Source organism: Corvus hawaiiensis, chromosome 12 (genome assembly GCF_020740725.1).
Source record: "Corvus hawaiiensis isolate bCorHaw1 chromosome 12, bCorHaw1.pri.cur, whole genome shotgun sequence".
NCBI classification, from domain to species: domain Eukaryota; kingdom Metazoa; phylum Chordata; class Aves; order Passeriformes; family Corvidae; genus Corvus; species Corvus hawaiiensis.
Genome location: NC_063224.1, coordinates 5,454,050 through 5,481,789, shown reverse-complemented (window position 1 = coordinate 5,481,789; position 27,740 = coordinate 5,454,050). Strand labels below are relative to the sequence as shown.

The following is a 27,740-nucleotide window of genomic DNA, read 5'->3' as shown; positions in this document are numbered from 1 at the left end:
TCTCCATCCACTGCTGATGAATGATTCCCAAGAACTGCAGAAGTTCAGTTCAGGTGTTATGTGCACTCTCAGATGACCAAGGCATAAAACTCCTGACTTGAACCAGGTTATCTGAAATTTCAGATATTTCTAAACTTGAGCCATGAAAATAAACTGGAATGGAGTGATGCGTACCAGAACCAGCCTGCCCTACCCAAACCTTCTGTGGCTGCAAATACTGGAGAAGGTCTCTCTGAAGTGTGTGTCACAGTACAGATGATAGTTATCCCCACTGAAACCAGATCAAACCCTGCTCATCTCTGCAAAAGGCCACATCCAGGTCTGTCTTTGCTGCTCCAGCCTCACAGTTTTGCTTGAACTTGGCAGGCACCTTACAGCTGCAAGGTGAAACTGAGGACTGAAATCAAGAGCAAAGCTCTCACAAGTTTTAGCAGAACTAGGATTTCACATTATGATTTCCTTCTGTACAAAAAAAAATCAAGGGGAGGATGGAGCTCAACTTCTCACTGCCCAAACATCTGATACCAATAATACTTCTTTTACTCTGTCCAAAACTATATTTAAATTGCATTTCTGGCAGGTTTTGAGATGTATGATATAGATCTCCTGCTATCACATCAGATGTAGTTTCCTTCAGAACTGTTGAACCAGATGTAAAATGTGAGAGATGTAAAAAGTAAAATAAAAACCCTGCTCAGAGTAAAGTGTTTCTGACATGTGGCTATTATATATGGGGTTTTAGATGGATATCTCCACTCCAGCTATTTAAGATGGTACACAGTACCATAACTCTATTGGAGCTGATTAGTGCCAGCTACTTATGATCAGTAGGAATTTAAAAACCAAGGGCTGCCAAACACTAACAATTTATAAACTGTATGCCAGCAATGTGCTGCAACTGAATATTCTGTAGTGCACTTAATTTCAAAGTAGAGCCATATTTAGAACACTGGGGGGGGGGGGGGGGGGGGGGGGCTGGGGCAGGGGGAGAGAGAAGCTAATATATCACACCAGTATTTGATTTTCAGCACTTAGAACTATACATGTTCTGTTTCTTACTGACAGAGAGAACCAGAGGCACAGAGTGAAAGGAATTCTTGTGAGGTTGTCAAGCAGTTGCACAGACAACAGGTATAGTTGTAAAGTAATTCTCCCTTTTCAAGCATAAAATTGTCTCTTACAAATCTCAGTCGCAAATGTGTGTAGGTAAAGATCTGAGTTACAAATGAAGAGCGGTGAACGAGTTCTTTGGCAGCAAAGGTGAGTCAAAGCACGGGCGACACCAGGGAAGAAACAGCTGCACTCCCAGCACATTAACATCCTGATTGTATCCCACTCCCCACAGACCCAATGATGACTTGCATGACATTCAACACTATCTGAGGAGCAAAGGAATTTAACCAACTGTCTGCTCTTAAGAGAGAAGGGCAATGATTCTCCTGTCACTAGTTTTATCTCTTTGCAACCCCTTTTTAGTTCAAGGAAATCACTCCTGATTTATCGTACTGAGAGGAGTATTAGTCTGAGCCTATTTCATTGCAAGACCACAAGTCCTTCAAAAAGCAGGGCTTCCAGTCTCCCAGGGACTCAAATTTGTCCCTCCCTGGTGACTGTGTGTCTATTAACATCCCAAAGACACTATGCTGCATAGTGCCTTCAGTTATATACTGCACCATGGACCACTCTAAAAATTAATGTAACCGTGTCGTGTGACCAAACCAAGAGAAAAAGAAGTGGGGAGAAAAAGCTATAAAGGCAGTGCATCCAATCATCAGGAATCAAAAAAGCCTTCTGAGAAAAAAAAATCCAATGAGACAAAAATTCATCCTGATCCCAGGAGAAAGGAGATGGCTTTGTCATCTGGAGCACCCTGACACCAGCTCAGCGAAGCAGAGATGGACCCTACTGACAAATGGGCACAGAGTTGAATCTGCTGTAAAGCAAAGAAGGCCCTTTATATCATTCTTGTCCATGAAAGACACCCAAGGGATAATTTTTATTTTTTTTTACTCAGAACAAAAGACGCCCACAGCTTAGAAAGCCAAAAAGCCTCACTGAATGGAACTGAGCGAGAAGTAGAACTAAATAAAATTCATCTATAATCCTTGTAGTTCGTTTCTATCTACCCAGCATTTTCTGTAAGCACCTAAATCCCCTTAAGTAAACACAATATACTGAAACTCTGTGCTTAGCCAAGTTCCTTCACTTTTAGGAGTTCAAGGAAGCTAAAATGCAAATGAGAACTTTGACACCCTGACGCCCTGATGCAAGACTAGAGGCACAGAAACCAAGCAAGGAGCCCCAACACGACTGGAGAGCAAGGAATGTGATAATTCTCATCCTTGCTGACTTCTAGCTAGTGCTGCTTGGATACTTTAATATCATTGTAATTTGTAATTGTTCAAATTGATGACATCCCAGTTAATGGAGCTATAAAAATTTACATGAGGCTCAAGGCTCAAAGGCATGCCTGTAGGATGGAGCATGGGGATTTGGGCAAAGGCAGTTAAAGTGGCCTCTTTGCTTCATTCAGGCATAAATTGGGCCATTGTAATAAAGGTCTGAGAATGCTCAGGGAATGAGTTTTATAGTGCCAACAGTCAGGAATCTTTCACACTGCCACTGGCAGGGCAACTTCAAAGTCTCTCCACTGTATATGGCATACAGAATTACAAAATTACAGAATTACAGAATTACAGAATCACAGAATCACAGAATAGGCTGAGCTGGGAGGGACCCACAAGAATCAAGCCCAACTCCTGGCCCTGCAAAGGACACCCCAACAATCCCACATGTGCCTGAGAGCATTGTCCAAACACTTTCTGAGCTCTTTCAGGCTTGGGACTGTGACCACTGCCCTGGGGAGCCAGTTCCAGTGCCCAAACATCCTGACATTCCCAGAGACCTAACATGGGAATCCCTGAAAACATGTTTGGAGCATTTCACCCCAATACAGCCAGCTGAGGGGCAGCATGCTGAGGGCCCAGCAGTACCCGTGGCTCTGAATTCAGGGCCAGGACTGTTGCACATTCTTCAGGAGCACACGTCATCCTTTAGGCACAGGAAGAGTCGCGATACACCCTGGTTTACCCGAAGGGCCTGAGCAGAAGTTGTGGAGTTAGATACCTGTGATGACAAATGTAGAGGTTTCTCAATAGGTATTTTAATTTGGGATCCTGCATGGAATTGCCACACCCTGGTCCTGTAAACACAATGTGAGATAAGGCAAACATTTGGAAATACACAGAAATCCAGATGTTCTCTCATGTAGTATTGGAAAAGGATCAGTACAGACTATGTTCAATAGATGCCAGTTATGATCTTACATATATTTTTAGAGAAATGGTGCAATCCTTAAAAAAAGAGAAATTGATCTTAATGGTAAGTGACATTTTAGTTCAGTCACAATTACAATCAACCAGACTTACTTTTCGCATTAGTAGCAGGATATGATCCTTAAGTTCATACAGGGTTAAGTTTGTCATCCTCAGAGATTTCTTAATGACCCTTGTTATCTAAACCCTGACTCAGAATGGTGGCTGTGGATTATGTTTTCAATGCACATCCTCAGACATATTAGGACACGAAGTGAACCTGACAGGGAGAAGAATATTTCCTTTCTCCTCTGAAATGCCCCAGGAGGGTTTTCTGCAGGTGACCTCTTCAGACCTTGGCTCTACATTAGAGTTATTGTCCTGAGAGAAGATTCAGTTAAAACACACAATTCATTTCATATAGTGCTCTTGAGTTTATTCTTGGTGGCAGCTAACTTGTAAAATTTTATTATGGATTCTTCTTTGGTTTGCTTGATGGAAAACAATTATTCTATCATCAAGTCTAAATGATATACCTTGCTAGACTACACAGTTTTCTTTCCATTACTATTTTCAGATAAAATGTTAATTTCTGCTTAGAAAGAAGTTCTAAAACATCCTTCCTAACATATTATCAATATATTAATTTAGGTGTCACACTTCTAAATGGCTGTGTTTAAGAAGGTCTTTTATCCTTAAACAAGACTTATGACTTCTGAATACAAGCTGTTGACTAAAATAATTAGTAATAATAATAATAATGATGATGTATCAGTGTGCTGGTGTCTCTTATGAGAGCAGAGCTGGCTGTTGTAGGCAAATCCACAAATGCTAGGTAAGAGTTCACCTATGCCTGAAACTGCCTACACTGTCACCAGACAGAAAGACACAGAGCAGCAGAGTCCTACCCTTGGAAGTGAAGCTGCAGCACAGAAAAATATGCAACTCCTGCCCAAATAAACAGGCTATCTCTGAGAAGCAGCTGTGTCTCCAGAGCCCTGCTCAGCCCCAGCAGCAGCAGGGAGCAGCTGGAGCAGCAGGGCCCTGCTTTTCCAGCTCAGCTCTCCAGACAGGCTGCTACAGCCGTGCTGCTTCCAGAGCCGCCCCGTCCAGCAGTGACTCAGGTGCCTCTGCTCATTGTTACCCAGGGCAGGTGTACCCCAAGGAACTCAGAGGGTTTGAGAAGGGCTTTGCTGCCACCTAGAACCGAGACTACTAAATCCCAGCTGAGAAGAGAAGCTCTAACCCTGTTCAGGTGTGGGGCTCTCAGTCAGTGGAATTTTCTCCACAGCAGGCCTGGCATTTACTTGGGGGGAAATGTCAATGACAGCAGAGCTAAGCCCATACAATTTATTTACAAGCATGTTTTGAGATGATTGTGAAGTGTTAACTGACCCTGAAATACATTGCTCTATGAGGACTTTGGCAGGGAGCTATTTTTATGCTACAATAAAATTTCCAATGCTGTGACCCCACCCTGGTTTCGTGCCATGGCCTTACACCTGCTCAGAGTGACAACCTCCAAGCTGAGGCAAGAACCTAAAGTCACTCTCTCTCTTGCCTAAGCCTGTGAGTTCTCTAAGAAAGAGAAGTAAAAGTGGATAATGAACATATCTGAAACCTCTTAAAACTTCACCAGGGTTAGAGAAAAGAACCCACCTGTCTGCAGTTTCAGGTGCACTCACTTGTAACTGATTTCTCAAAAATGGGTAAGTTTTTGTTAGACAGGCCTATTTTCTGGAAAAACAGTACTTCAGACATTACATGCCCTCTTTCTTTTATACAGACACATGCACTGGAAGTCTGACGCACATTCAAAACAGGTGAAAAATTCTCACTGATTTCAGGAGTCTGTGCTTACAGGAGGTTGAGCCCAAAATATCTGTATCAATCCTTTTCTTTTAAATTCCCAGGCAACAGTCATTTAAATTGACGTTCACCTCTTATCCTACAAATTTGCTCTTCCTAAGTTACTGCTACTAGTAGAACTTTCTCTTGCAAAACAATCTACTGAAGAATTCACAGATACTTACAGAGCCATTATTCACATATTTGTTACATATCAAGTGAAAAATCCGGGCTACTAAAAATATTATGCAGCTTCTTCAGTGCAGTCAGACTGCTCTGATAAGATGGCAGATGCAACCTAGGAAATTAAAGCAAAGCCAGTGCAGTGGATTTGTATTTTGAATCTGGTTGAAAGCACAACAAACATTTAAAGCAGCTTTGTACAAAGGCCATTCCCAGGGATGAATCTTGTTTTGTAGCAATTATCATGGTGGGGTCAAAGTCTGTCGAAAAAATCCAGGTGTCCTAGAGGAAAATGTTCAGAAGGTGATTTTATTTAAGGCTTATTACAATGCCCTAGGAAACCATTCAGTGGGGTTTTTTCATGCTTCCATATACCCTTGAATATCGATTTGGAGGCATGCAGAATTATATGGTTCCACGGAAATTAAAATGGTAATGAATATTAACATAACAATTAATAATACACTTAAATGTATGTCATGCCAAGTGAGCATGAGTGAGCCAAGAATGAACCAAATGTATTGTACCAACTAACCCCCCACAGCTATAAGACAGAAATGAACAGCATTTTGTAATTATACACAGTGACATATTTTCTCATATCTACTGCCAAAAAAAATATCACTTTTTGGAATTAAAAGAGAGAGCAGCAAATAGAAACAGCTATGTCATCAGTAATTGCAAACATGTTTTCAGCTCCAGCTTCTGATAACCATCCAAAGGAGTTCTTTTAATTGGTAAAATTGACAACTGTCCAAAAATAGAGGAGTCCTTAAGGGCCATGTTCACGCCTAACAAGTCAGATAAAGAAATCAGAGTACCTAGAAAGTTTTGCAACGAGATGGGAATTAGCAAATAAGCAGTACAACTGAAAAATAAACAGTGCTGCTGCTAAAGGGGCTTTTCAGATATTACAAGACTACATTAGCTTTGCCCCATGGGGTCTGATCAAGTTGTCCATGAGAGATGGACAACAGATTGATTCACTGTATTTAAAATATAACCACCTCTCACAGGAACACTAAGAGGATTGCTTAAGACAAGTCTTCTTAACACTGGCACTCTCTAGCATGTGATAAAACAAGCTGATGAAATCCAAAACAACTTTAGACATGATAGAGAGTCAGAGAATTTGGTTTCAGAGCTTTACAGCTAAAAGATGCTTTTGTAGGGCATTGTTCTTAGATGTGGGTGAGATCTCAGCCCAAGATGCTCGTCAGTGGAGAAGCTGATGATCCCCCACTCCACTCACAGGAAAAGTGGCTCATGTGAAAGAGGTCTATAAAACCATCCAAAGGCAGGCAGAGGGAGACTCTGCCAGGTCTCCTCTGCAGGCAAAAAGACATTTCATCAGCGTGATCATGTTTGAACATTAATCCTTACTTAACAAGGATTATTGCTTGATAACATCACAGGCAAGCAGGAAAGTAAGGTCCCTACTCTGAAGTTTCTTATCTAAAGAAATTTTGTCTTTCAAGTATCATGCTATACCCCTGTTAAACAACGAAGCCAGAAGCCCACAGACTCTGCTCCTCATTGACTGAACAGGAATTAGGACACTGAAAGCATGGGTGTCTAGGGAATTCAGAACACCAAAATATCTGCAGGTCCTAGATGGCATACAAATAATGAAAAAACCTTCAGTGTTAACAGCCCTAGTGCTGGTCACCTCCAGCTGGAACTGACCAGGAGAGCTCTCACCAAGAAAAATGTCTTTTTATTCACCTGGCTGAATAAACCTGTACTAAAAAAGCCTGTATGAACTACAATTCTCTGTCCCCTCCCCACACAGGTATATTCCATATATCCCACATCAATATTTTGCCATTTGCTGCTAAAGGTTGTGGGAGAAGTAAGTTGCAAATTCCCTTGAAATCAGCATTTCTCCCTATGATTAGCTGTCTCCTGTTTACTTGCAGTGTTTAAGTGACTGAAAATACTGTATTCAAAGAGGAATTAATAAAACTTGTTGGGGCCCAAGAGTTGCCACAGACATATCTTTGTGTACACCATAAACTATGTGTAAATATGTATTTGGACAGTTGTTGAAAATGTTTAATTTTTCCCAAATACCACAGCTCTTTCCAAACAGCAGAGCTGGATGGCATAATGCACATTTAAAGATTTTTTAATAGTCTGTTTTATTTATAGTTATTTACTCAACAGAGTGCATCAAGCCTTCAAAACCTCTGTGGGTTATGTGTGAACTAAGGAAGCATCCACCCATTGTTTTAAAAACATGTGTCACTTGCAGTTGATCGATTGATCTGTAGAACACACTGCAATCAGACATTGCACTTCAGAAAAAACAAGATTTGACTGTTACCTGAAGGAAGTAACCATGATACTTCTACATCCACAGGGGACAACTCTGCTTCCAGGATCCAGTGTGAATCCAAAGCATGCCCGTTAACCAATGCTCTTGCGCTGTTTTTCTCCTCTTGGTAAGTAGCAACCCTTTCTGAATTCAACCCTTTCTGAAACATATGGAAAGTTACAGAAGAGGCAGAGCCCACTGTTAGAAGATTTCCACTAACTCACATTAAAATAGAGTAGGAACGAGCATTTAGCAATGTTTCTCTGTTTCTATTTCATGTAAAACCTGGACTGAAATCTCCTTTCTCAAGTTTTACAATATGCTCAATTCAAACATGGTAACACAAGTTGGTAAAGAAAGGATCCAATGAGTAGCACACCACAGGTTCTTTAAGCCTGGATTATTTTAAGACATGTTTCCCACTGAGTAGGTCAGTACCAAAAATCTGGTTTCTATTTCAGTGCTGTCACTACTGTGTTGATGGCATCTTGATTATCCATCATTGAACAGCACACCTCAGTTTTCTCCTCCTGCAAAGTCCTTTGCAATTTGTTTTGAGATATAAAGGTGCAAAGAGTTCTCTAACAACTAAAAATGGTTGTGGTTGGTTTTGGTGTTGGTGCTGTTGTCAAGCAAAGTTTCTTTAAATGCTCAAGCTATTCTTCTGCCCTGCGCAGAAGCTACTACAATAGTATCCCAGATACTATTGCATCACCAACAAAACTGGAAAACATTCAGATCATTTAAGAGATTTGCAGAGACAGACTTAAGAGTGTAAAGTGCATCAAACGATTTACCACAGGCCTATCTATATATCATAGATATCAAATTCAATTTGAAATGCGAGAAGGGAAAAAATGAGAGATATGACATTCATATACTGTAATTAAATGGAAAACACATGCAAACTGTAGCAAAAAATAATAGCAACATGAATCGTGTATGTTCCATCTGCCTGTTATTACGGTAGGAGTGGCAATGATTAGTAGAAATAGGGTTGCAAAATTATTTCTTATATAATATCACTTCCTGTGCCCAGGGGGTAAATGTGATAAAGACATCTCAGCCTTAGGCGAGGGCAAAGGCAGAAAGCAGAGATCTTTCTCCTGGGAAAGAGGAGCACTTGGTTGCACAGAAGCCAAAGGAGGTGCCAACTTCTCATCCTTTGAAGGTACCAGCAACCAATCTTGGAGCTAGCACACCTCTTGGAGAGAAAGATACACTGCCAGGGACCTGCTGCCTAGATATCCCAGTCAAGGAGAATCTGCTTCAGAGTCACCCTGCACAGGGGAGAAATGCTAATACCCTAAAAGCTCCAAAATATTGATCTTGTGGACCATATTATGTAAATTCAATGATGCATAAATGTGAATTTTTGCATAGACACTTAGACCCACTCTGGGGGAGAATATTCCCATGCTCAGCATTATTCACAAGCCTTGTGCCAACAATTTCTTGTATTAAATGTAAACCAGCTCCATTAAAGCACAGGCATGGGTGTCTCAGGGTCCTGCTCCACACAGGACTGAAGAGGCAGCAGCCAGGCACTGGTTCATTCTCGTGAGGACTCTGCTTTTGCTCTAAGAGTGTAACCCTGAGCTCTTCCAGAAGCAGAACTTTCACACATTGCCTAAGAACACAAGATAAAGCCCTGGCAAGCTTGAGCTGGCAATCTGGGTGGAGGATCTCCCCCCTCCACCCAAACCTGACTCACTGTAGCTCCTTGCAGCTGAAATACGTAGGGGCAAGATCTTTGATGGTGGTTGAAGCAAGCCATCAGTTTGGCTGCCTTTTGGAAGTGCTGAAATCGGTGACCGCAGTGGGGACATGCAAAGTTTGCAGCACTGAAGTCCCACATTAGTTTTTCTGTCCACCAGAAACCAGGGTGGCCTGCAGCAGATTTGAGTGATGCTCTCTGTGCAGCTGCACTGACTCCCAAACAAGCAAGGGAGAGGAAGCTAAACTGGCTTAAAACATCTCTGCTCCCTCCTGTTTCCAGGAGCTGCATCACTCTCATACATCATTGCAATGGCACACGTGCCCAGCCCTTAGATCCACACTGCTTCGAGCCCTGCTGCACTAACAGAACCAACAAAAATGCTCCTGGATTCTTTACACAGGGTGCTGAGTTTGGAAAAGGTGGAGGGAAGAGGATATTTTTCTGCAAACAGGATTTTTCATAAGCGACATAGTCACTTTTTGCTGTTACAAATACAAGAGCAATAACAATATATACAGGCCTGAGCAATAATGGAGATTCTGGCCGATATTTTTTCCCTGTCATAAGCACACTGGGCCTAAGGCAAGGTTTTCTTCTATTTAATAAAGTAAATGGAAAGGTAGGGAGAAAAATAAAATTAAACAAAAAAACCTGCATTGCCTCTCAAATTACACAACCTGCTAAATATTTAGGGCATTCTTTCCCACAAACATTTCAAATGGATGAGAAAGGGGTTTGTTTTCATGACAGTTCACATCCTCTTGTGGGCCAGACTCATTCCACCGGAAGCTCACTAAAGTTAATGATACAGCAGCAAGGATGACAGATGAAGCTCACGATCCACATTTCAGTGGTACCTGTCTACCATTCAGACAAATCAGCTCAGGATTAAGATGCAAGTTAAGACACTAAAGGTTCAGGATGAGGAGAGAACTAAAATAGCAGAAACAGTCTAAAATCTGTGGCAAACGTGTGTAATTCCACTCTCAGTCTCTTGGCTACAAAGGAAGGGCTTGAACAATGCAAGAGTAACATTACTTTTCAGTACTTCCTTAGAGTGACACCTGCTCTGGCTGTTTGGGGTTTTTTCCCCAGTTGTAGTGAATTGCCATCACGTATTCTCATTGCATGGCTGGTTACCTTTCTTGTAAAGAACAAAGTGAGAAGTGTTTGCTGTTAATTACCAAAGGGTCAGCCTGCAAACAGCTTTGCAAATCATGAGTTTCAAAACACTTCCGAGTTCCTTCAAAACACCAGAAAAACTCCATTGGCCTTTTAAACTGGAAATAGGAACTTGATTTCAATAACAGGCCTAAACCAATCTGAATTTATTAGCAATTGAATTAGAAGTTCACCACAAATCCAAATGAAAATCAGTAAGCAGTCATTAGATCAAGTAAAAATGAAAGTGAGGAAGACAAGAAGCAATAGCTGTAATCATCCATCCAAAACTAACTTATCAGCTATCAAACAAATAACTGCTGTTAAAAGCTTTTTCACGTTAGGCCACTTGTTATTCATAATAATTAAAATACAATGCTTTAATAAAAAAGTTTCATTTATATTCTGATAGTCAAGCTAGCACTAAACTTGATTTTGGGCTGTTCTCAATTAAGGACTGTTTATGGTCTCCAAAATCCTTTCCTGGATGCTTCTGAGGTTCTGCACCAGAAAGAGGAGGGGAAAACTGGCAAATCATAATAGAGATGTGAGAGCTGTGCTGGGGAAAAAGAGCAGCCCCCGCTATGGAATCTGGATTCTAAACTCGACCAAAGCCAAGCTGCAATGAAATGTAAAACTTTGGCCAAATTCCTGAATTCTAATATCATGATTTTCATTTACTGTACTTATTTTGCAGCATGTATTGATTTCATATTGGGCAAACCACTGTTCTTGTGACAAATTCTCCATTTGTGAGGCTTTCCTCTGCCGTTTTCCAGCCCTATCTCCCACACTGAGCTCCCCACGTCCTACCGTGTGCGAGCTCCATCCCCAAGGCACAGAGCTGCCCTCTGACAACCCCATCCCTGCTGACAGTGAGGATGAGCACGTCCCAAGCCACCCTGGTGTCCCATCCCCCAGATTTTTGGAGGCCACCTCGCTGCCTCACGCCATGCTGAGGCACAGAGGCACAGCACACACCCTCTGATATCACCCTTCCCACTGCTTCGCAACGGGGAAACGATGAGCACATGACAAAGAGGCAGCCACTGTTCTTCCTCACTTCAAAAGACAATACCCTGGCACTAATAATCCTTCACACTTAGTAACAGCCAGCTTTATAAACAGTAATTAAAGATGCCTTCTGGTGTACCTGCAAAGGAAACATGATTTTTGTTCTCCACAAGGACCACATTTTCTTTAGTGACTTCTGATTAAAGGAGCTAACCTTAAGCACAAAAGGCTTAATTTTCAGGGGAACAAGCAGCTACAGGTCACATATTATAACCTTTTAACAGTGTCTCCTAACAGCAGCTAAAAGTTAAAATCTGAGATTTTCAGCTGAAAGCCTCACAGTTCTTCATTTCAGAAATTTTCTGCACACTGCTAATCATTAATTTTGAAAGAGGGGCAGGATTCACACAGCAAAGATTGTGAAATCTGCTAAATCATTTTTCCATATACATATACAAAAAAATCCCTTGTTTATTCCCCTGATATTGCATTGAGTAAACCTGCCAGGGATGAATTTAAGCAGCATTCTGAGATTCAGTATATTGACTGTTCATTGGCTTGTACCTCTCCTTTTATTTTTAGTCTTCAAACCGGCCAAGGCTTTCACCACTCACCATTTCTCCAGCAATTAAGCCCTCTATGAGCAGTATCTGGAAGTGAAAACTGGTGACAGTTACAGCCCTGCCCACTCAGAAAACCCAGCACAACCTGGGTGAGCCCAGAGACGCCAAGTCACTGCTCTGTCTAATTACAAACCCGAGGCAGATTAACCTTTGATGACTAAATTAATCTTCTAAATAAAATGAATATGCATCAGCCTGCAAATTAGGATTAAATGCTTAGCAGAATCTTTATGTGATCAAGCAGGTTTTGTGGTGCAGATGTTAACCATTAACATAAAGCAATAAAATCATTCTTTTTTTCCTATAATAACACCTAACAATTCCAAAGCCACCTTTCATCTGAGAATCTCAAAGGGTTTCATAAACATAATTAATTAACCCTCTCAGCATCTGAGACAAGAGCATAATAATATCCCCATCCAACAGCTGAAGAAACAGAGGCACAGCAACATCCTGGATCGCGTGCCTCGGACTGTGCGTAATGGGGATGTTAAATGCTTTGAAGAGAAAGAAAAGACCAGGTTTATGCTGCCTCCAGCCCCACTCTCACGGAGACAGGCAGGGTGGCTTCTCCACGAGGCTGAACTCCTGCCATGCATGCACATCCCTCTGCCAGAAATGCCCATGGAGGCTCTGGACAGCCTTTGAGGTTGGCATCGCCTCCACCAGGCACCGGGACACAGGAGAGGTGGGCACTGCCTCACCTGCCATCTGCACCAGGACAGCTTTCCCTGGGAAAAACAATGGAACTTGGCTCACCAGGGACCAAATGAAAACAGACTTCGCACTGCTACCTAGTTCTGAATTAAATCATTGCAGCACTGCTGGTGAATCTTTTCTAGAGGGAAAAAAAAAGTGTTTCTTCTGGATTTTTTTGGGGCAGTAAGAATTACCAGTCCCTTGAGGTGTCTTTTTCTCATACACACTGACAATTTAATCACAAGGAGACCCCAGTGACAGCATTCCCACTTTTTTTTTTGACTGCTGGTGTCCCTGCAATGTGATTCCTATGTCTACATGGAGTAAAAAACTTACATGGAAAGTTACCACTTCCATCCACATTCTGACACTGAAATGCGAAGAGATGTGGCCATGGTTCTTCCAGACTCTCACAGAAGACCAAATGTTTTCAGGGAATCGAGGAAAACTGCTGAGGACTACTTTCTGAGCTCTTTCTTCCAATGGGATATTCATTTCCAAGTGGCTTACAATAAGGAATTTAGAAAATGTATGCATCACAGCTTTTCAGCCTTACTACCTCTGATTTTAATTTCATTATTTTCAAGCCTTATGCATTTCGTTATTATCAAACTGTAAAATTAAGTTTCAATTTGATCTATTTAAGTCAAAAATAATGGGAGAGTATTGCTGACCTACAGACAGACATGTGAGAACTCACATTCTTGATAATTCAATTTGTTGGCACATTTTGTTGTCTAATTGTAGCAGCTTCTCTTGGTGTATAAGTTTTCTTTTATGTAAACTAATCCGCTGGTGTAAAATGTCTGTTACTGAAAATGTAATTTTATTTGTCTGAGAGGTAAGTGGATAAGTTCTCAGTTTAAATTTCTTGGCTACTAAAAGGAGTTTTGAACTAAAAATTTACTATTACATTAGAATATTGACATCACATGTATAATTTTGACATATAAGTGACTTCCACAGTACTGGAAGTTGGACATTGAAAAGCATTTTCAGTTTTCTTACAATGACTGCTAAAATCCATGGAAAAATTCCAAGGACTTTAATAAGCTTTGAATTGGGCACATTATTACTATGAATGTAATTCTGGATACCTCCTGTAACATCTAGGCCATGTGAGAAACTTAGGAAAAACAATTAACATTCCTCTATCAACTTTTGTATTTACATTTGAAATTTACCATTTAAGACTTTAATTCTCTATAAAACTGCTTAAATATACATAACTTCAGTGTTATTTAAATGTTTTATGATCTTCCTGAAATGATCCATTAATTAAAATCACTTACTTAGTATCTTAAACTTACCTACTTTTATTTTATTTGGAAAGAATTAGATTTAATGTGCAGGTTTTGTTCATTTTCTTTCTGAGGAAATCTTAATTTGGAAGGAAATTATGATTATATGGTAGGGAGAAGGATGTCTTGAAGGCTGCAGACTTAGACTAGTGGTAATCATTAGCTACCATGTATGACATGATGTATATAATTAAGAGACAAATTTATTACAGAAATTTGGAATTATCAATTAAAAAGTAGTCAGTGCGGTCCCCGAAGGTCTGATATGATTACCTTCCTTATCTGGGCTGTCACTTCCAATGCTGGTTGGAATCTCAAAGACCTCAGAGGGGGCTCCCTGTGTCAAGTTAAATAAGTGAGAAAACCTCAGTGGAAAAATGCAACGATACAAGCGGGTGCAAACTAAACTCTTCTTGAGGAGAATAAAGAGATCAGCTTAAACCTGAATATTACTGGCACGCTGTTCTTCCTTTCTACTGTACTTCTGAATGGACTGGCAAGGCCATTCCATCTGCAGCTGTACCCCAGTCTGCTTGATGTGTTTAAGGAATGCTGAACCTCGGGGGCATTAAAGGACACTCCAGCCTGTTACATTTTTTTCTTACTTATTACATCTGCAGACTTTCATTTTTCCTTTGAGTTTCCTCAGGTTTAGGGCCAGAAGAGACAGTTAAATTATCTAGTCTGACCTTGTATATATACACCAGGCCACTAAGCTGCACTCCCCGGCCTCCTTTTCTCCCTGTCATTTCACTGATCCACAAACTCGTCTCAATTATGAGGCAGCGAATCAGTGTAAAAAAATAAACAGCTCCTCCCACCTGCCTTTGTTTCCAAAATCTCAGCTCCAGCAAAATTCTGTTGCTCACCCTGAAACAGAATTAAAAATTTGGCATCCTCTGATGAATTAGATTTTGTTTTTTGAGCAGAGTGTCTCACATCTTTATTGCTCTGGGTTCTAGTTTGGATTAAAAATAAAATTAATAGAAAGTGTCACCTCGTCATATTTTTTACCTGATTGGTGTAGATGGATCTTAAATACTTTATATCCAGCTATGGAGGCTGAGTACACCAATTTATGAATTCAGATACAAACCGAATGAAGTTAAAACACAAGTTGTTCATCCACTCAACATAAAAACCTAATTTTGAGAAACACTATAAAACTTCTTCAAACCAATATACATCAAGAAACATTGCATGCTGTTCACAACTCCAGTACCTGCCTATGCAGTAAAACTTTTGACATTTACCAGAAACAAAAGAAAAGAAAATAATAGTCCAAAACTCATTATATGGTTTTTCAGGATATGATTTGAAAACTGTCTGTTGGCTCCGAAATAAAGTTTAAATTTTGTCCTGGAGACACAAGGAGCCTGACAGACAGTGATTGTCTCCTCTTTTAAAACTGTGCTGACAGCATCAACTGTTGTTCACTTTGGTATCAGGGAGTGTCAGGAAGAGTGAAACACTTCTTACCTTACCACGTCATGCAAAATTTAGCACCTCTGTCTTTCCCTGGATTCGCCCCACGAGCGTTCCTAATGTGCACAACAAAACCACATGCAACTCAGATGATTTCAGATCATGTTACAGTCAAAACACAGAAGAGATTCACAGAAATATTTACTAAGGTTCACCAACCTGTTGAGTGAACCTGGGCCCCATTCCAAGCAAATCTGGATTGATTAATGTTTTCTTTAAATCAACGTCACCTGATGTTTTTTGCTACTGATGTGAATCTCAGCTTTTCCTTTTCTCTTGGGATTTTGGACTGGTGTAAGTACACAGCTGAAAACAGCACATGCAATGCACATTCATCTATGTATAACTGAAGAACCTGTATCACTGCTTCTTGAAGGAAATAAAATATTGCAAAACCTGCATCCCTCCAGCCTCACCAGTATTTTGCACTATTATGAGCTTTTGAGGGAGGGCTTGAAGTAGGGCTATTTTCAAACTGTTCATGCATTTAAGAACACTGCAGTAAAGGAGCTTATTCTACATTTCAACCATGAGACAAAATCAAGATGCACTCAGATGTACAAGGAATGGAACCTCTCTAATGGATCTCTTGAAATCAATAGAACTACTTATGGAGTAATATACCATTGTGAGTGAGAGCTACTGTAAATAAGCTTTGGAAACTATATTCCAGCTACAGCTGTGCTCGGTGGTTTGTAATACTCCAGCACTTGCTAAATATAAATAAATGAAATAAAGTGGGAGATAGTGATACCCTGATTTCTGCTCTGACTGTACAGTTTTTGGGAATGTCTGAGCAATCAGAACACTACATAAATACCTTGCCATGCCTGTGGGATTCCATGCTAACTTATAATCCATCACTGAAGCAGGCAGCAGCTCTTGAAGACATGCTAAAGCACTTCTAGGTTGAATGCAATTCATTGTTACGCTCTCTGGTTGTGTCTTTATTTCCTCTTGAAGGAAGAAGTGGCTACACGTGTATGTATGCATATTTCCAGTTGTATGTTGGAAATCACCAAAAATTTGCACCATATTAAATAATTATTGACCAGAAGCTCTGTATTTTATCACTTGATTGACCTTCTTTTTTCTATACAAATTCTTTGTCAGCAACCTTTACATTCAGGAATTCTACTTTGAACATAGCATGTCTATACCTATATCTTTATCTGAAAACTGACAAGTTTTCAGGATTGAGACAAGTAAAACTATTCAGATACACAAGAACCTGTCCCATCCTGTTCTCACTAGACATACATAGGAATGTATTTTTTGTATCTAAAAAATACCTGTTCATCCCATAGCTATGCTATTTAATTTCTTCAATTCTGACTCCTAGTTTCAGAGAAACAAAAAACTGAGGAAAATGTTAAAGAACTGCCAAAGTTTCTGTTGGAATAGAAAAGGAACAGAAATATTGTAAGACTGACTGTTCCCTCCATTTCTTCTGGCCAATTTGTAGTCCCAGCAGATTTGCACAAACTTTGAACAAGCACAGAGGCCTGGCAGTGCTGACATGAGCTGAACCCTCTCGCCTTGTGAAACTCAACCACTGCAACTTCATAGGCAGCTTTGGCAAAAAACAGAGAAGATTAACCAGAAAGAAAAAGATATTTAAAACTGACTAGATTCTTAAAGGAGGATTTTTGTCAGCAACTGAAAAAGGCCCCAGCATTTCATCAGGGAGCTTTCTAGCAGCTTAATTCCTCACTGATACGTTTGCGCTGCTGGGGTCTATCCCCAGTGTCCTGGGCTCCTGCTTTTCCTTTTGCTGCCAACTCAGACATTGCTGTCCACTAATGATCTAAAAAAAAGGAATCTTTAATGTTCAGGCTGTAAATATGCCACTGAGTCCCAAGAGCCTAACATATGTCAAAGGCATGAAATGATGCCCATGAAAGGGAGCTCTACATCTGTGTTTGCTTAGCAGAAGAACTGCAGGGCTGACCTGTGGACTGATGTGGCTGTTTAATATGGTCTCTGCAAACGGTTCAATAGCATCAGAACTGCTGGTTAATCCTCTTACCAGTACCATTGACAGTATTTCATGTTCTACTAATTCCAAGCCATCTGTAGAAACACTTGCCTCTCTGGCAAGTCAATAGAGAGTGGCCAAATTTTTTAAAAGGTTGCAGCTCTAATAACTGTCTGTGTATAATTTCACAGCAAGATTATTATTTTTTTTATGGGACCATTTTTGCATAATGTTATAGCGTGAGTCTCACCTCATTTTATTAGTGTGAGTCAGGAGTAAAGGTAATGAAAATGCATGGGAAGGACTGAACTTCAAGATAGAATATTCTGAAACAAATATCCAAGTATATTTTTAGATTATATCTCCAAAGGTGTTCACATGCAAAAGCCTCAATTATTTCAATGTTGGAAGAATAAAAAATGTATTTCAAATGGACAAAATAAAAACGGTGGGATTTGTTAAACTTCAGAGGTATCTATATTTTTCTTTTGCAACTTGAGCAGTTTTTGTAATGTTTTCCCTTCCATTTGGATTTCCCATGTAGACTTTGTGACAATCGTAAAAACTGACACAGGTTTTTCATATGGTGATTCCCAATTCAGTGTTGAGCATTACAAAAAACCACTCAAAATTACCCAAAAATGAAAGAAGAAAATGCCTGGTTAATAAAAACAATCTCTCTTAATGATTTTCCCATGTATTTCCAAAGAGTCCCAAAGAGTGCTGGACCGTGAAGGAGAGCAATACAAGGGAGCGAAAACTTTCTGACTTTGGAAGGAACTAATGTTTTTTAAGCTGTCCAATCATTCTTACCTCTCCTTGCAACCTTTAAGGAGTCACAATCCATCCAGGAGAATCAATTATTGAATGTAAAAGTAAGAGCCTTGTGTCACCCTTCCTGTCACGTCACTGTCTTCTGTCGGAGTGCACCACGGGTCTGAAACCAAAGCAGACACAGAGTGTGAATGAACTGCAAAAAAACAAAGTATTTCAAAATCTGGGAGACTGGTTAACACCACTATCCTGCTCTGAGCATTGCACACCACAGAAACTGGTCAAGGAAAGAATGTTTCTGTATACAATACACTCAGGCCCCTGCTATCACTTAATCCCTCTTCCATCTCTGCCAAATTCCAGCTGCAGTCCGTACTCGCCTCCAAAGAAGCAGAGCTAATAGCAAAGTAAGTCATATCTATTGGCTCCTTCACCAGCATTTCACAACAGATATCATCTGATTAGGTGCTAAGTGGGACTATTTGCACTTTTGCTTATAGCATGTATAATTATGTAATTCTGTATAATGCCCAAATGACTGTTTAAGTAGCAGCTGCACAAAACAGAGGCATTGGTTGGACAGAACAGAAAATACAAATTTATATAAAACCAGCACAGTAAAAATATACAGATAACATGTACATCTATGTGTATTTATACACCTTCAGGGCTATCAAACATAGAACAAGACCATGTCAATGGAACCACTGACAAGCAGGACTCTGCCTATTCTCTATGGAAGTTTTGCCTAATTTTCCTAATTACTTTTCCTAATTTTCAGATGTCACATGTCCTAACTTCATTTCAAGAAACAGAGTTTCCACGAGCTTTGATTAAAGGAACCACAGAGTATCAAGGTTAGTTTGAAGTGCTGTTATATTTTAAAATACATCCTCCTAAGCATATGGGTAAGGTGGCTGCAGTGGTAGGAGTCCGCCACAGAGGTGCTCCACAGAGGTCAAAAGGAGATCACTATTTGCTTAATTTAAATAAATCAATTTGTTAAACAAGGAGCTTCTGAGATTATACAGTCAGAGGGTGGAGAGAAAAGAAAAAGAATTATTTTTGTTTGCATAAATCATTTTCTTATTACTTGGGGATCAGGGTGGTACTGTTTGGGTTCCAGAAAGGAGGGCAAAAGAAGATATCTGTATCAATTTGCTGATCAGGTTTACATGGGATTTTGCTGCTGGGACTGGAGAAAGGAAAGAAGATCATTATTTTTATTTAAATAAATCAATTTGTTGTGATCAGGGATCACATGAGGTTGTGCCGTTTGCAAGAAAGGCATAGGAAATTCTCCTTTATGGATAGCTGGTTGCAGAACAAATGTTCAGGCAATATTCTACCAAATGAAAAAGGAAAAACAAAGAAGGCCTTTAAGACCACAGAACTGAATTTCTATTTTTTTTTCTTTTTTTGCAAGACCCTGACTTTGTCATCTTGTATTGGTCTCTAACTTGAGTTAACACATTCACTCTGTTACACTTTTAATGCACTGAATCAGGATTATATATGTGTACGTGTGTGGACATGTATATAAACCATGCATATAGACATTTAGAGAGAGAAAAAGAGAGAGAGAAAAAAAAAAAAAATAGCAGCTACCAGGGCCTGATCCTGCAAAAGCCCTTGTACTTTGAGGCAATGCTGATGCAACTACTGTACAAACTGTGATTGCCTTCCCAGGACATAAGACCAGCTCTCCAGTGGGGAATATTCATTGAAATCAATGGCCATTCTGTGCACACACTTTAAGGGCCTGATATTTGTTGCTTCTTTTCTGAGGCAATTAATGAAGCTCTGTGTGTAATTTTAAAGGCCCTTCATGAACTAACTGGAAATCTACAGCTCTGAACATCAGTGAACTCATATCCAAAACTAATAGCTTCAGTATCACTGCCAAAAATTGACTAAGCGCTCTTTGTGCCTGCAAATGGGGTTCTGTAGGCAGTATCCTTCTATCTGCCTTCAAGGGATAATCTCCTCTTACAAATAAAACAATTGTTTCATTTGCTCATTGCAATGGTTGAATGAGGCTGCAGAAATGAATCTCACTGATTTTGAATGTTCTTAAGTCAATCAAGAGCGGATTTGGGGAGTGGGGTTGCTTTCAATTACCACATGTTGCTATTTGTAAAACTAGTTTTAAAAATGTCTTTTCACAGGTTTGCATGCGATTCACAGAATGTAATAAGCAAACCATTCCTCTCAGTATACCAAATTAAAATTAAAAGATGGCTTGAACATATAGTATAAAATCCAAAAATCCATATCTGCCTGATCAAGTGCCCCATATATTAACCTTGGAATGAATAGATGGAATGATCCAGTTAGCTCTCTAACTAATAAAACAATGTTTAAGTAATTACAGAAAAAAGTGGGCTGCAACCATTCCTTGGATACTTTCAGAGCCAGTGGTGTAGTTCAAGGGATCAATTTGTGTTTGTAACAAGAATGATAAATCTAACTAAACATCTTTATTTTTACAGTACGTTAAAGAAGCATTTTTATTTAGTGCAGTCATATATCTCCACATTATTCTGAAGTATCCTTCTTTATTGCTTTTATGTCTCCAGAACTGCCTGAGGAAAGCATCCTTTTCTCCTTGTGTTTCATTGTTGTTATCCTTGTAGAGTATAACATGCACAAACTTGATTATGATTAATTGAGGGCTTTGGCAAATTATGTTTTTATTTCTTTCCATCTAAGTCTTCCATCTGCTCAAGAATTAAAAAAAAAAAAAGAAAGAAAGAAAGAAATTTTACATTTATAAGGACACTTAGGGCTTTCTGGGTAAAGCATCAGAACAACTGGTTCAGCAATAATGGCTACAAGCAAAGTCTTCCTTCAGTCTTACATCACCAACACGTTAACACATCTCTATCCTACAAATGAGGCTGAGAGAGGGTGATAACTGGTCCAACCTCATTCGATCTTGCTGCAGAGCTGGAATTTCAAACTGAATCAAACCAGTTTAGGATATTGCTCAATTAGATCCTGCCATCAAAGAACCACTTGCAGCAGTGAAGTGTGAGCTCTGTAAATATAAACAGCCATGTCCTTCAGCACAGTGAATGTAACATCAAGCTGGCTATTTTTAAGAGGCACTGTTGAAGTTCTTACCCAAGGTGCTGCAGCTGCACAGACCAGCCCATTAAGCCTGGTGTACCACATCAGATAAGGCCCTTCCTTCAGGGTTTATGATTCAGGTATAGATGCTTGCCATCCCCTGGAAACTGGCAAATGAAGTTGCACTTGGCAGTCTGGGGTTTTCTTAATAGGATGAATGACAGAAGCAAGAAGTCGTGTTTAACCTGTATGACTGCGAGGAGGAAAAGGAAAGGCTTATTCATTTAAAGACAGCCTTGTTCTCCAGCCTTGCTGGCACACAGCACAGAGTGGCGATGAGAAGGCAAAATTATTGAGGAATTTGCTCCTCCGAGACCACAGAGTTGAAATAACAAAAAAACCCAAACAATTCTAGCAGCCAGAATGCAGATACAATCAGTCTTCAAAAGGCTGGTCTGGACAGTTGGTGGCGTGGGGACAGGGGCTGTGGATTTATTACAAGGTCAGCACCACTGGCATTTTTCTTACTCAGCCAATAACATGAATTGAGTTGTTGGCCTTGGCCCAGGTCCCTGTGAGCAACACTGCAAGTGACTGACACCACACCACTCTTGAACCACCACTGAGGAAGACAGGTTAAATCTGCACACTTGACACTGGCAGGAGGCACAAAACACTGATGTGATCTGCTGCTCTAAGTCGGCTGTAAAGGGAGTGACTCCAGTGGGAGGAATGAAAATCATCACCTAAGATGGGTCTAATTGCCTGTAAAGGTGGCATCTAGTGACTAGCAGGAGAGGTACTGCAGTGTCACTGCACACAGGTGGTCGGCGTGGAGGCTGACTAAACACCAAAAGAGAAGGAGTCTGTGGTTCAACTGAACCAAACCAGATTTAGAGGTAGATACAGAAGCTGCACTTCCTCTGCCAGAGTTTGCAGAAGATCCTTGTCAAAGACGTACTGACAGTAATGCTGTAAATCCTCTCAGCAGCTCACTGACATAAAATTCTATGGTAGCCTCATAGGAGATCAAAACACTACTTTAGGTAATAGATATGGTTTGTGTAGAAAAACCAATTATGTGGAAACAACAATATGGATCTAGAGTCCTCCATGGCAGAGTGAGCAAAGTACAGAGCAACTGTCCTGATGAATGCCACATGGTTGGTAATCCAGGCACTACCCATGTACCAGGAAAAAGCAGTGCCTTCTTAGCAAGGAAAGGAGAGGTGTTCTATTAATCAAATCAAAAACAGTTTTATTCCCAGTTGAACCTCCCTTCGTGTTGGTCAAGTGACTTCAGTATTCCACTTCTGAGGCTCACAAAAAGGAGAGGCTGCATTTACCCACCACTGCACAGGATCTTAGCAAGAATGATTCACTAGAGTGAACTTTTCCAGTGATATGTATCACCCTTCCCTGCTGCAATGGCATGGTTTGGACAGAAGTGAGGGGTGTCTGATGATTTCACCCCTCCAAGAAGCAATCCCTGCACCTCCAGGCCCAAAGGGATCACCACACAGAATATGAGGTGAGATAAAAATCTGGTGACAAAGCTACTGGAATCTCTGGTCAGAACCCCCTGGAACTGTTGTCCCAGCTCACTATGGCTCACTATGGGGACTGCTACAACTGCTGCAGTCCCCTCCCCTCCCTCTGCTCACACACAGAGTATACACAAGGGCACACAGTCAACTCAGTCTTCTATGGAAAGCTCTGCACGAAGCCTCTTTAATTTGGCTTTGTGCAAGCATGTGAATTTCATCCTGATACTTTCTGGGTACTCAGGGAAATGTTAGAATGGCAGCACAGCAGAAATGGAAAAGCAGTCTCATTCTTTGGCAGCAAATAATTTATTTCACATCCAACACCCTTTTTCTTCTTTTCCCTGCTGCCTGTGTTTGTGATTGTAAGTGAAAATAATTTCTGAAGAGTTTAGCTAATAATTATTGGTGAGAAGATCCTGTCAATCTCTCAAGATAAACAAGAATGGGTTCTGGTTTACACCAATTGCATGTCACATGACTGTCCTATTTTTCTGATTTAATAAATATTAACCTTTCTGCCTTTTAGGAGCATTGTGCAAGATCTTATCTTCTGATGTGACATGGTAAATGGCCAGTACATGCCAAAACTGCTCCTAGTATATAAAAAGGCAAATTTTCCTTATTTCATTTCAAGACAAGACATTGTTCAAATTAAAATTAAAATGCACACAGATTATATCTTCTTTTACATGAATTTATGCAAGTTGCTATTTAGGGTGTGCCTCTTTTTCTAACCGCAAATTCTTCTAACATCAGATAAAAGAGATTTATCGTCGTTTTCCCATTTTATCTTCTAACTTTTGCCTAGTGGGAAAGCATAAAGTAGACAGGTGACCCCCCAAAAAGACTGTAGAAAAGGATCTTACATCAAGGCATTTGGCAGAAGCTCAGATGATCTTTTGGTAATTGTCAACGTTGCTAAAGACTTTCCTTGCTGCCTTGAGCAGACTGCTTTCCTTCCTTGAGCCTCAGTTTCCTGACTGTAAAGGCACAAGAAGGTATAACAGTTCTTTCCCTTTTTTTTTTTTTAATATCTTATTCTTATTGCAAACACTTCCAGGCAAGTCTGATTATGCACTTAGCAGATGGGGTCTCCAAACTCAGCTGGAGCCTTCAGGCCTTCCTGTAGTACAAATAACAATAATGATGATGGAGCATAAAAATAGAGAGAACTTGTTTTTTGTTCTCTACAATGTGAATCAAACTGTGGCTGGACTTATATTTAACACCACCAGCCAGTTTATTTATGAGAGGATTTATCAGAAGTGGTTGGGTTTAATTTCCTCTAATTCACGCTGTATGAAAAATGGCAGCTGTTCGATTTTAATCTAAAACCTGATGATAGGGCTTCCCAGAAATAACAAAAATACCACAATGGAGGTATCCAAACAGTAACTGGAGGAGTGCAGCACAGGCTGATCACACCTGCTGCCTGACAGCTCCACTCCATCCCCTCCCTGCTTCGAATTTTCCAATGGAACCTGCAAAGCCAGGATCACTGAAGCAGTACGGGAATTATTAACAGTAACAAAAAGAATTGTGGGACTCAAGTGCCTTCTTTGGCATCTTGATTCACAGAAATAGTTAATCTTTTGTTCTTAGACTGGCGTTTTTTTTATTTTTAATCATGTGGATATGTTTGCTAAGATGTCTTTCCTACGGTGGAAGGAGGAGGGAGAGGTCGTGGAAAAAACCCACCATCATTTGCAAATGGAACGGATGCCTGAAGTTAAATATGAGTGTGCATCAACAAGCTCACATACTATTATGGGGTAAAAAATAATAATACAAAAAAGAGGTGGAATTCCTTTTCAAACAAATCAGAGAAAGATTCAAAGGCAGGGGCCAATCAATACCACCCTGTGATCAACAGGAAATGCTAAGAATAACTGTATATCATGTGTGGCTTCAAATTTACAACCAGGACATATAATCTCCTTGTAAGAAAAGAGTCAAGTTCAAGAACTTAGCCTCTACAGTAAAGCTCTCATTTTAACTAAAGAAGCTGGGGTCGACGGCCTCTCAAATGAAACAGATAAGGCGACATAGGGTTCTTGTCAGAAACAAATGTTATGTCTCTCCCTACTGAAAAGCTTAAAGATATTATCAGCAAAAGCCTAGTTGGGCCTGAAATGGGTCCCAGAGAAGTAATATTAACCAGGCTCCTGGCAGATCATTTATTTATCTCAAGCTAAATTCAATAAAGAGAGCCATATATAAGTGAGGGAAAATAATGCAGCTGCTAGTAATTTATCATTGGATGGAAAGTCATTGTTATCCTTATCTCTCCAATGATGTTCTATTTCCAACTGGTAATGAATTATGGGGCTTGCCACATCTTTACTATGTGACAGGTCAACACTACCTCACGGGTACTGTACTGTATTTATGCAATCGATAGAGAGTTTGCTGAGAAAATATTGGCAACCATTTTGTGAGAGTGACCTAGGGCTGCATGGCATTAGGATCACTGGTGGCGGTCAGTGGATAGAGCAGCATTTCTCTACTCCTTTAAAACAAAGATATCTTTGAATGCTTTAAAAGTATTTTTCAGTTTGCTCTTTATAAAAAGCCAAGCATGTGAAGTGAACCACTGGATTGTTAATTAGAAAGCATTCTGCTCATTTAAGCTGGCTCAGCCACCGAAGGGATCTTTTCTGTTCCTTTGTTGCACTTATTAGAGGGATTTATTAAATCAAACTTCAGTACAGACTTATCCAAAATTACTTGTGCCTGTGGTGTTTGGGGCAGAGCAGAGGCACGAAGAGCAGAGGTTTGGCCAGGCTGCTGCTGAGATGTAAGGTCAGGCTAACGAGCAGCACTGGGTGCCCCACAGAGCTCCCAAATTCCACACTGAGTGCAAAGGTGGAAGCCATGCAATCCAACACTGAGTTTGCTCTCCTCAAGTCAGCTGTGAGAGGCTCCCCCCCAGCACAACCCCTGGAAGAGAAGCAGTGAAAAAACAGTGTTATGGGATGGATGGCTCCAGGAGGAAGAGCCCTGCTACAGGGACACCTGGCTAGGGAAAGGTTTCTGCAGCAGTCCCTTCTCTCACACTGCTCTCCCATCCCTGAACCAATTATGCCCATGTTTTCTCTCTCTTCTACTTCTTCCCATTGGGTTTCATTTTCATTATGCATGAGAAAAGCTCATGTGGATTTAAAAGTTTGTGTTTGTACTAAAAAGTCAGAAATACACTTTTTAACTTTTATATGTATTGAGAGGGGGATGTATATCACAAATTACTAAAAAATTATGATTTTCAAAAACACCTCTTGAAGAACAAAAAAAATTTCCAAATAAACTATAATTATTCAGAAAAATAAGGAAATATTTTAGAATAAACAGTCTCCTCTCACTAATAGTTACCAAATAAATAAAAAACCTGCATAACCACAGTTTGGCCCAGACCACATTTCTAGATTAAGCCACCTAATCTTCATGCCATTTAGCAATATCCCTGCTTGAGCCTTCAGCCTTCTTCTCCATTGGGACTACCCACTTGGGGCCATGGGTTATTTCAAGAACTGAGCAATCCAGAAAATCCCATTTTGACTTTTTTTTTTTTTAGCTTGGATAGGTAGAAAGGTAGAAAAATACACATCCTTTAAGGCAGAATATGAATATATTTGAAAAAAAAAGAAGAAAATTACAATTTCAGTGAAGAGAAGCAGCAGCCATGCCAATAATAAAAGTTACTGATTGTAGTAACACATGTATTTTTAGTCATGCAAAGGGATGTCCAGATGAGTTGGATCATCAATGCTAAACCCACAGACTTTTCTAGAAGAGAACAATAGGACAGAACTGTACCCATGTGACATCCAAATGAGGCAAGAAGAGGAAAACTAAAGCTGTCTTTTCCCATTATTGTGGGAAAGGGAAATTTGGAAATGCTGGCCAGCTACAGTTCACTTACATAACATATTAGGTGACCTAAATGATACTAACTAAGGTGGCCAAGATTAACTCAGGTGAAAAACAAACATGGAGAGCTCCATCCATTGTTAAATAACGAGTGTGTTTCCTGGTCACAGAGACGTGCTGTGCCTTCTGGCATGCAGGCATGTGTTAATGTGTCCCTTTGGCTCTGTATGTTTGGGAAAGTCTTAGTAATGGAAAAACAAGGACACTGTAGGTGAAGGCTGAAGTCCTTTGGCAGAGCAGCGTGTGCAAGAGCTTGACCAGAGCCTGCTGGATTGCACTTGGGCTGAGCCTGTGACAGCAGCCTGTCAACTCCCTGAGCATTCACACTCATTCACAAAGATTCAGAGAGTCAATGGGAGCATTACCATATCCTGGAGTAAATAATCTCATTTTCCGATGTACCGACTGAGATATAAATTCCATATGCTTTGGCTATACCAGAAGGGATCCTGCCCAGGCCACATTAACATAAGAAAGCTCTGATATTTTCATACTCATTTATCTCAAGGGGTCATCCAGCTGATGCCAGGAAGGTCTTGCCTTTCTTTTAATAGCTGAGAAAGTGTAATGGATTTTTACAATTTAAACAAGTTATGTAAATAGCAAAGAAAAAAGAAAATTCTAGGTGTCATAACTCATATAAAACAAGATAATCCAGAGAAGTACACTCCTTGAAATCACCTATTGATTCTGAGTCTATCATAACCAGCAAGGAGTCTGCTACTTGTCAGACAGATACTCTTTCTCATGTAGTTTCAAACACACTGTCGAAATTGT

General features: G+C 40.2%; 1 long non-coding RNA gene across 3 annotated transcripts in view; it reads right to left on the bottom strand.

Annotated features, from left to right (window-relative positions):
• Positions 1 to 27,740, bottom strand: part of LOC125332351 — a 57,846-nt gene that overhangs the window by 10,463 nt on the left and 19,643 nt on the right. For all 3 annotated transcript variants that reach the window (XR_007206453.1, XR_007206452.1, XR_007206454.1), the window contains 3 exons: positions 18,457 to 18,580; positions 15,660 to 15,721; positions 7,672 to 7,822 (listed from right to left, as the gene is read on the bottom strand). This is a non-coding gene — a long non-coding RNA (uncharacterized LOC125332351). The remainder of the gene's footprint in view (positions 1 to 7,671; positions 7,823 to 15,659; positions 15,722 to 18,456; positions 18,581 to 27,740) is intronic.